This window comes from Pteropus alecto, unplaced genomic scaffold (assembly GCF_000325575.1).
Source record: "Pteropus alecto unplaced genomic scaffold, ASM32557v1 scaffold447, whole genome shotgun sequence".
Taxonomy (NCBI): domain Eukaryota; kingdom Metazoa; phylum Chordata; class Mammalia; order Chiroptera; family Pteropodidae; genus Pteropus; species Pteropus alecto.
In genome coordinates this window covers 624,570-635,698 of record NW_006440214.1, presented here as the reverse complement: position 1 = coordinate 635,698, position 11,129 = coordinate 624,570, and positions in this window count along the sequence as shown.

The window sequence follows — 11,129 nt, the reverse complement described above, 5'->3', positions numbered from 1 at the left end:
GAGCTCAGACCTGGTGACCCAGGCAGCGCGGCTCAGCCACGTGGAAGCCCAGCCTGCTCGCCAGTCTGGTAGGCGAGACACTGGCCGCGGATCCAGCTCCTGACGGACTCTTCCTGCACCGGCCCCACCGTCCGGTTCCAGAAAGCCTGCGAACCCTCAGCCCTCAGCCTTAAGGACGGACGCGCGGGCACCCACCCCCCTCTCCCGGCACCTGCACGAGCACCACTCACGGCCGGTGGTCATTCTTGGAAGGCCTTGTACCCTTCGGCAGCAGCGACCCCCCTCACTCTTCCTGTGCTCGTCACTCTGTGCCCCCTGTGTCCTTGGCAGACAGTACTAGAGAACTGTGTTTGACCTTCTGTCTCGGCCCCCAGAGAGAGCCGCTTCTCCACGACCCCCTCCAGCGGCCTTAATCTGCAGCCGCGGTCTCGGTCTCGGGGGCCTTCCCGTCCCACGCTCGCCTGCGGTTCCCGTTCTGACCACACCGTCGCTGGAGGAGCCGTTTAGATTCTTGACCTAAATCCTATTTTAAAATTTCTATTGCTAAAGCAGAACCTACCAGTAAAATGAAAGGAAATGAGCGGAATACTACATTCACAGGATAGATCCCTAATTTAAGAGAAATTTCCGCACTCGGAAATTTTAACGCAGATTACGTGTATATTTCATAGGGCTCAGCTGCTAAGAACAGACTTTTCCCCACCTAAAATGTCACATGGCTGTGGCTTCTTAGACTGCATGTCCTTTGAGACGCTCTCAGTGTGTTATAACAATACAATTTACCTGTAACTATACTACATTAAAAAGACACCCAAACGTGAAAGGGAAACGGGAAAAAATGTTGGGTTGTTGAAGAAAAAGCTGTGGCTTCACTTTCCCCGCGTCCACCCCTCGGCCCGTCGCCCAGTAACGGCGGGGTTTGCCCTCGATGAAGCCAACCTCGTACAGCGGACCTGGGTTTTATGGTGTCCGGGCACACGCTGCACCAGAAGACCAACCTCCCACCCCGTTGGCACGGGCCATGGGCCTCCGCGAGTGTGGACGCCACGAGGACTGTGATGCGGTAAACTGGGAGCCCGCGACACGCATGGCACTTTGAGAAGCAGGAAGAGTCGCAGCAGCGGGGAAAGGGAGGGCTGTGGACGCGCCCGAGGGCTGGGAAGCGCAGCCGGATGTGGCCGCGGGGAGCCCTCGCCTGAGCTCGGCCACGTCAAGTGCACCGGGATGCACGGGGCCGCCGAGGCTCTGCAGGTTCACGGCACCTGGGGTCTCTCCCACCCGCGTGTTTTCATTTAAGGGCAATTTATCCCATAAGCGCTCAAAGGAAAGTTCCAGAACATATTGCCATGACATTGAATCCAACCCATTGGCACGCGGTTAAGCTGTATGTAGACATTTGCGTGATGTGTGTAAATCCTTCGTTAGCAGTGTCCGCTGCTGACAAATCACGTATAATTCTGGCCTCGCAGCAAACACGTGAGTCGGCTGCCTTGCGGACCCCGTGTGAGCTAGGGGGAGGGACAGCACAGCCACTTGGGGGCTCAGGCCACCAAGACCTGCCTGAAAGGGCCTCATGTAAATGACAACGGCCTCATGTGCCCTGCGAATATCTGTGAAGCTCCCAACCGCCCACATTCCACTCCTGATCTGCAGAGAACTCTTCCTGTGGGTTGAGGATGGCTCCCAGCCACTCACAGCTCTGTGCTGTCCTGCTCCAGACCCCAGAGGAGGGACCTCGCAGGGCTGTCGCTGGCAGCCCACCAGCGGTCCCTTGACTGGGCTAGAGAAGCATGGCATCAATCGCTCCTTTGTGCTAGGCGTGCCCGCTGTCTTCACACTGCAAATGCCAGATCGAGCGGGCGTAACGGTGGAGCCATCAAGGAAAACTGGCGAAGGGCCCCAACTAGAGCACCACGCACTGCACACTCTCCGCCGGGCTGTTCCCAGGGAAAACGGCCCGGAAGGGCATGGGACACGGCCAGGAAGGCGGCAGCCCGTGCCCTGCCAGGTCGGCCTCTCCCAACGTCCACCAAGCTGAGAGCGCTCGAGTCAGTCACGGGATCCCGAAGCAGACAGAGGGAGGCTGAGAGATGCCTGGGTTTCTCACGTACCCTAGGGACGTGGTGACAGGGGATGTTCCCGGGCATTGAGTCTCAGAAGGGCTCAGAGGAGACGCCCGTCCCAACCCCCACCCCCGTGGTGCCCAGACGGAGGATGCAGATTGCACAGGACCCTGCAGTGGGCGGCGTGGCTCAGGATGAACAGAAGCTCGCATTCAGATGAGGGACCTGGGCTTAGCGGGCAGAGTCCCGCCCGTGCAAACGGACAGAGTCCCTGCTGAAGAAAGAGGCAGTCACCGTGGTGCATGTAGGACCCTTTACGAATCTGGCCTGCGAAAACCAACGCTGGTAAGTGTTCTCGAAAGCACAGTGGTCCATTCATCCCGGGAGGTTCGCAGCATCCCCGGTCAGTCCGAGCAGGAGGCAAGCAAGTTAAAATCCGACCTAACAAGAACCAACCAGGTCGGCAGGGATCAAGAGGAATCAGTCACTTGTGGACACGTGGAAAATTACATTAAAGACAGACACGATTTTATCGCATTGCTGCAATTTCTTAAGAATGACTCAAGAGTCTTGATAACAGCAAACCGTACAGCGACTGTGGGGTTTCGTAGGTAGGCACTGCTGGGCTGCAGCCTGCCCCAGTTAATTAAGCTGAGTGGCTTTCACAGGGTCGTGCCTGCGCTCAAGCAGCACGTGACACCCGTTTCCCGAGGCGACAACCCACGTCGCACCGCGTCGCCGTTCCGAGGGTGGTCCCGGCTCCGGAGTCTGCGCCTGGAACGCCGATGCTGCGTCGTCCGCGTCCGCTTCCTTCCCTTCCACTTTTCTCGCCACCGTCCAAGTTCCTAGCGGGGTGGACGGTCCCCAAGATGCTGCCTTAAACCGTCTCTCTCCTTCCTCCTGAGACAGAAACATGCGCTGCCACCCCGGCCCTGGTCAGGGCTCCCAGCTGAGCCTCGGTGTCTCCCCTCGGGTGCAGAGGGCAGCACCGACCGCCCACGAAGGTCAAGGCCGCCCTGAGCTCGGGGAGGATCAAGACATGAGCAAGACCTCAGTGGGGACATTTCTGACAGAGACGAGAGGGGAACGTGGAACACGCCACGAAATGACCGAGCACCCCGTGACCCAGGCGGGCGGGCGAGACCATTGCTCCCACACTGCTCGCGCCCCGTCCTGCTGCGGTCGGCTCTGCCTCTGGAAAAGTGTCCGGCATCGGCACGGGGTCATCCGCCTCCCGGCAGCGCCCAGCCTGGAGTGGGCCCCCACGCCCTCGGCCATCCCCGAGCCACCTCACGCCCGCCCAGGCCTCTGAGTCCAGACGCCCCGCTGAGATGCCCTGCAGGCCCCAGGGTGTCCCGCGGTCCGCCCCCCACACTCCCACGCTGGCCCCGCGCCCCGCACCTCGCTCGCCTCTGCAGACAGCTCCCGCGTCTCCGCTGGCCTCGCCTTTGAATGCCGCTCGAACTTCAGGCGCCTGCTGGGTGGTCCCAGGGGACACGCTGCCGGAAATCCAATTCCATTCGCCCCAAATGGAACGCATCACCTTTTCCTCGTGCCGCCCCATGGCACCGATCAATTGTTAGTCTCTGAGGCTCCGAACAGAAGTAAAACCTACAAAACAGTTAAAAGTTCCTGGATCATACACCAACGACGCTTAAGCACTACCCACTGTGAAATTCTACTTACCGTCCAAAAAGATATCCTGACACTTGTTCAACACAGTGAGAAGCGCTTTGCTCAAGAACGGACCGCCGAGTTATGCGCGTCCTTCATCGCTGCGCCCCAGCTGCCTCTGACAGGATTTAACTCCACGTGGGTGCTGACTCTTAAGTGAATGACTGGTAAGTGAATGAACCCACTCACGTTCGAGTCAGCGGGCCCGATCGGCCTGACAGTACCGCCGACGGTGACGGCCCCTCTGACCACCGCGAAGTCATCTGCCCTCTCAGAAGTAAAAACGTACCCACCGCCATCAGCTAGAATTTGAAAAGTTTGAGACGGTGCTACAAAAATGTAGGATCATGGGATATCATTAAATAATGGGTCTCTGGCATCTTGGAAAAAGTAGTATAATGTAAAGAAACAGGCACTTCTGAAAAATCTGAATTCAAGACTCATTGGTCACGAATTCTGCTGTGGAAGTTTTACTCTACCTTTCAACATTCTAGGCCTCAGCTTCCCATGTGCATAACAGTGTAAGGAGTGGGGTAAATTACCTTTCACAGTCTTAGCAATTTGAGGGTCCTTTGTAACAGACAATTTTAAACCAAATGGCAGAAATGATAACATAAATACAGTCATTTTTTATGAAATAGAAGGAAAAATGAGATACTTATAGTCATCTATCGATTTCCTATAAAATGGACTTCTCTGTTTTTACGTACATTTTCCTAGTCTCACCCTCGTGTTCCTCAATCTTTATACTATTTCGATGTTTAACAAGTGCTCTGTCTATGAGTCGTACATGTCATGTGATCCCGTGCTTATCTATTCCTACATTCGCCCTTCCTCCCGGACTGTAAGTTTGGGGAGATACACATGGACCGAATTTATTTCTTTGCCCTTTGCCAGCCACAGTAGCTGATTTACTGTAGGCCCCCAACTCAACTTTTATGGCCAGATAAGTGAACGAATGAGTGGATGAATGAACACATGAGTGAAGAACTGGATTGTCATTGAGAGAACAAGAAAACAAAAAGCATAGGTCGACCTCGCTGTTTCGAAACACAAGATTTTCCCCTAAGGATGAGGGTTGTGGAGCATCTTTTCATGTGTTTATTGGCCATTTGTTAGACACTTTGCCTTTGTGGTCCTTGTCCAGTAGGTGGCTTTTGAACTCTTGGTCCTGCAATGTAGTTGCTCTATTACTGCTCTGAATGGTTTGTCACCAGCACATATTCGAATCTATAGTGGGCCAGTTGTCAGCCAGCTGCCTGGAGGTGGCGTCTGTTATTCATTTGATTCTCACCAGAAATAAGAGTGGTGTCCATTTTATAGATGAAGCTGAGACAAGCTAAGGGATTTCTCCAAAACAGCATAACTAGTTACCAGCCCCGCTGGAAACCAAATTCTGGGTGTCTAACATGAAGACAGTTTATCTAGTGAACAAATTGTGTCCTCTGTGTCGATAGCTCTCTCGAGAAAGCACAACCCCAAATCATCCGAATACTGTTTCCTGTTTAGACTCATCTTAAGTAGGAAGCATAGGGTCGGGGAATGGGCCAGGTGCATTCACACCATGCGGAGCTGCAGCAGAGGGAGATTAAGAAAGACTGGTGTTTTCACTTTTAAGAGATGAGTATAAATATTTGCATCACAAAATATACAAAAAGAACGTTTTGTGTGTTTTGCAGCAAAAAAGCTCTGAACATTAAAGAACATCAACTGACTAACACATTGATGAGCTAAGTACAAATGATGCTGGGATATGTGGACTCTGTTTTTTTTTTAGGGATATCTTTCTTTTTTATATATTTTCCGATTACAGTTGACATTCAGCTTTATTTTATATGTTTCAGGTGTGCAGCATAGTGGGCTCAGTCTCGTCCCCACCTGACACCACGCACAGTCGTTACAATGTTACTGACCACATTCCCTGTGCTGCGCTCCACAGTCCCTGACTATTTTGTAACTACCGATCTGTACTTCTTCATCTCTTCCCCTGTTCACCCCTCAACATCCCCCTCATTTGGCAACTGTCGATTTGTTCTCTGCTTCTGTGAGTCTGTTTCTGTCTTGTCTATTCTGTTCTTTAGATCCCACATACAAGTGAGATCACATGGCATTTGTCTTTATGTGTTTGACTTTTTTCACTCAGCACAATGCCCTCTAGGTCCATCCATGCTGTCGCAAATGGTAAGATCTCATTCTTTTTTATGGCTGAGTAGTATTCCATTGTGTACACGTATCACATCTTCTTTATCCAGTCGTCTATTGATGGACACTTAGGTTGCTTCCATATCTTGGCTATCGTAAATAAGGCTGCAGTGAACATAGGGTTGCATGTGTCTTTTCTAACGAGTGTTTTAAATTTCTTCGGATAAAAACCCAGAAATGTAATTGCTGGGTCAGAGGTAGTTTTACTTTTAATGTTTTGAGAAACTTCCAAACTGTTTTCCTCAGTGGCTGTACCAGTCTTTAATCCCAGCACTATATGAGGATTCTCTTTGCTCCACACTCGCCAACACTTGCTGTTTTTTGATTTATTGATGATGGCCATTCTGACAGGCGTGAGGTGCTATCTCATTGTGGTTTAATTTGCATTTCTGTTGTTAGTGACCTTGAGCATCTTTTCATACAACTGTTTGCCATCCGTATGTCCCTTTGGAGAAGTGTCTATTCAGGTCCTCCGCCCAGGAGTAAAGAAAATGTTGGCATAAAATGCTTGGGATTTTCCTAAACCTGAAATATCTGCAGGGTTTTGCCGCGACCTTCTGCCACACGCGTTAGTTAGTCCCCACCCGAACTTCGGGGAGTTAGTCCCCACCCGAACTTCGGGGAGTCCAAGTCCATCACCTCTGCTAAGTTCCTCGTTGGCCCCTGAGAGTGAAGAGCTGGACTTCGAGGCACCTCCTCTGACTCGTCACCGGGTCTTCCCCGAGTCATCTGCCCGTTTGTGCCTCAGTTTCCTCGTCTAAGCGAGCATGCTGCTGACACCCGCGTGTGAGTGTGCTACCAGCTTTGACTGAGTTAGACACAGACACTTGCCAGTGCCTCTGGCGCACAGCCCACGCCTGATGAGCCTGTTTCCTGGGATAATAAGGCGATGGGCTGGCCCAGAGTCAGGTGCCAGACACAATACAGGTGCATGTGAATTTCAGGTCAACAAGGAACATTTTTTCAGTGTGAGTGTATGCATGCAATGTTTATATTTTCATTTGCTGACTGTGTGACCCTCAGCCAAAGCACGCTTCTCAAACTCAGATTCCAGGCCCAGGCGTGACCATGGTGTCCCACCGCGAACTCAAAACACGTGCTGCGGAAACAAAACATCGTGTCCCATACAATCACTAAAAACAAAAGAGCTAAATTTAACTGAAATTAAATGACTATACTGCTCATATATATAGACATTACAGATATCATCTATGATCCCAGTGTTCGCTTTCTGAAAGAGAAAGCTGTCAGAAATCTCTCCGGGCTTTTGGCCACCGAGGGACCTTCATGTCCCTGCAGGCGGGCTTCTGTTCTGTGCCTGGAGCTGCCAGCCAGAAGCTGCGGCGTCTTCCTGGCAGTCTGCTGGCCCCGTGTCCTAATTCTCTGGCGCTTCGGGTGTTTCTGCAGCCAGGACCCTGGGTTCCCCGCCCCTGCGCTCTGCAACTGTAGATGTCCTCAGACTCCATCCACAAGGGACATCACGTTTCCATAGCAACTAATGTGTTTCAACCAGAGGCCAGTGGAGAGTTCTCAGCTATAAATAGAGTGAGGATTCAGGACGTGACGGGGAGGCCGGCCGGGTGCGGGGGGCTGTGTGTGCGGCAGAGCTGGGGCGGTGCTGGGGTGGGGTCTCCAGGGCCGCTCCGTGGCCACTCACCCCGGGCCGTGAGTTCCAGGTCGGCTCCTCCATTCCTGCCCTTTTCGGGCCCTGGCCCGGCACACGCCAGTCTTTAGCTATGTGCACAGTATCTCCAGATGCTGTTTTACTAAATCAAGACTCTACAAAACTTTTAATACTATTATATGTGAATTATCAAGGAGAATGCAATCGAGGATGGAAATTAGTGTCTTTCTCGATGATCCATTGCTTTTTTTAAGAAAAGGGGGAAGAAGAGAACAAAAAGCCCTATTGATGAGTTAATGACAGGCTGGCAAGGGCATCACAGAAGACGTGACCTGAAGCAAAGGTGCCTAAACACACAGAGCGAGTCAAAGCAGACCTAAGGGGGAGGCCTCGGGGTCTCGAGGAAGCGGAGTGTTCGCATTGTGTCTCATGCAACCGGGGCCCAGAAGGGGAAACAATTGCAGTTTAGAGGTCAATTATTCAGACTAGCCGCAGAATCACAGGCTTGCAGGGTCCTTGAGAGGCCGCTGCTTCCTCCCCAGCCCCAGAGACAGACTGATTCCTTCTTGCCCACTGGGAAAACTTATCCATCGCGGGACCACGTTGGGACATGGACTCCACGGCCACCTAGGCCTGGCAAACTCTGCTCCACCCGCCCCTCTTACCATCTCGGCCCAGACGGTTCTCGTGTCTGAGACAGGACCACGCCCACGAGTACGCTTTGCGGGGTCTCGCGATGGCCTCACACACTTTAGCCCAGTATCTTCAGAGTTTATTGTCAGACGCGTGGGGGGCATTTGTTCATTGTCTCTTGCCTATTGTTTCACATATTTGCAGCTATTATTAAGTCTCCCACATTATTTTTTGGCAAAGAAAAGGTTCACAAAATGTGGTTCGGTAAAAAAGTAAGCTCAAATGCGGGGGGCAGGGGGTGAAGAACAGCAATAAAGGGAGAAGGCAGGCCGGCGAGTCCACCCGGCACGGCGGAAGGACGCAGGAGCTGGGCGCACCGTGGCGCCGGCCCCGTCAGAGCTCAGGAACACGTTCGTCCCCCGTTCCCACGCGCTTCGAAAGCCGTGAGCATATTTTAGAACGATAGTGTTAATGTCGTGTGAATGTTAACAGGATTCTGATCAAAAGGAATAATGGGATTTAGAGAAGCGAAAATCCAGAGCGGCATCAGAACTCAAGTCTGACCTCAGGTGGCCGATTCCGAGCGTAAGGTCGCCCCACGCCGCCCGCTCTACCCGGACCGGGCGCTCACGGGCTCCAGCAGGGACGGAGGGTGTGACCGCTCACCTGCCCTCGCTGCGTGCGTGGCTCTCTCCATGTCCAAACTCCCTCTTGGGGTCAAAATTGCTACCTAAATGACCAAATAGCTCAACAGTTTTTAATATTAAGAGATCTCATTTCAGTCAGCAGGATCGTATTTGGCAACCAGTAGGGTCATGGATAAGGTTTTATTTGAATAGCAGATGGATGGGTACTTATGGCTGCACCTTTGCTAGAACTGATTTGCCCTTTTTCCGACTGCAAATGTCTAACAAATCACCACTGCTGATGTGAATATGTTTAAGTCAAGTCTTTGGCCATCTGAATTCAAGAATTCCTAACATCACAGTGGCCAGACAGACCGATTCAAATTAATCCAGTGTCTGAATCTCCAGTGCTTTTCCACCAAAGGGACACTCCTAAGTTCAGCCTCTCACCCGTCTCTAACAACACCCTCCCTCGAAAAAGAAAGCATGAAAGAAGGAGGGGGGAGGGAAGGAAGGAGGAGGAGCCCATTTTGTGGCATTTGTCCACTGTACATTTGTCCATTGTCCACGGCCAACTTCTGCCTATGAAGGCGACATTGCTGACCTCACAACTGGGAGGATGTGCAAACGACGGATCCTCGAGAGCTGCCGTGAGCCGGCTCCAGCAAATTCCCAGACAGGATTCTAAAGTAGTCACCGAGGACTTACCAAGTTTCAACCTATCTCTAAAACAGGAGAGCTGTGTAAATTTAAAAATCACACTACAAATCAGAGGTCTAGGTGAGCGGAGGGCCATGCCGTGTTCAGGGGCTGGAGGATTCACCCGCATGCAGATGCCACCTCACCCCAAACTGACCTCTCACTTTCCACCAAAATCCCAGTGCAGTGCCGCGTAGGGACTAACAAGCTTATTCCAAAACTGACATGGAAAGATATTGACAGAAAGTACGACCATTAAAGCAATTTTTTAAAAAATGAACGAAGTGGAAGGATGCACTCTGCTCAACTTCACGACTCCACGGGAATCAAGGGAGCATGACGCTGGCGGGTGGGCCAGAGAAGAGAGCCCAGAAACTGCGCGACATGAATGCGCCAAACAGGCTTTTTCAAAGGTGCAAAAGCAACTTAATGCAGGAAGGAGGAAGGGTAGATTTTCGAAAAATAGTGCCCGACATTTGGACTGATTTCGCTTCTCTGCCGTTATGAATAATGCTGCTGTGAACTCGGCTGTGCAGATATCTCCTTCAGACCCTGCTTCCCATGCTTTTGGATAAACAAAATGTAGGCTATACACACGGTGGACTATTATGCAGCCTTAAAAAAGAAAAGCCACGCTCCGTGGCCCATGACGCAGGCTACCACATGCATGAGCCTTGAGGACATGATGCCGAATGAAACAACCAGTCCCAAAAAGGCAGATAGCGTGTGATCCCACCCAAACAGGTATCTGGGGTGGCTGAATTCTCAGCGACACGTCGCGGAACCATGGAGACGGTGGCTGGGGGGCGGGAGAAGGGGGAGCCCTTGTATCCTGGGGACGGAGTTTCAGTGTTACTAGATGAGAAGGTTCTGGAGGCAGACGGTGGTGGCGAATGTCCCTAACGCCACGAACGGCACACTGAAAACTGGCTAAGATGGCGAACTTCGTTATCTGTCTTTACCGTAGTTTTTAAATGGCACTGGAACTATTAGATATACATAAAGGAAAAAAAAGAAAACCTTAGCCCAAACCTCACACTTCCGGAGCAGACGACACGTGAAGGCTCGTCCACGAGAGAGGAGAGGCCAGTGGCAAACAGACACGTGCAGAGATGCTCAGCACCACTGGCCGTTGGGCGTGTGCGAGGCAGAGCGCGGCGAGACGTCCCTGTACAGCCAGCAGGATGCTTCCGACGAAAAGGAGCTGTGGGCGCAGACACATACTCCCCCCGCCCCCCGCTCCCGTGCCGGTTTCTGCCGCTCGCCAGTTTGCACACCTGCTCCTGGAGCAGCCGGCCGGCCAGCCCGACGACAAACAGCTCCGCAAGCGTCGGTGAACCCAGCCTCAGCCAGCGCGGACCGAGGTGCCGGGAGCATCTTAGTGATGCCTCGTTCTGGGCTTTCGGTGCGACTTCCGGACGTGCCAAACGTGACGTTCAAGCTGTGAAAGGGCCCTGGAGGAAGGTGACACACGACTCGTGGACTGTGGGGACGCCGCAGAGTGAAGGGCAGTCCCACACGGCGACGCTTTGTTAACGCCAGGGCAAGTCGTGAGCCCCTGCTCACACAGAGCAGGCGGCATATTCTTTTCTATAAAAAAACAAACAG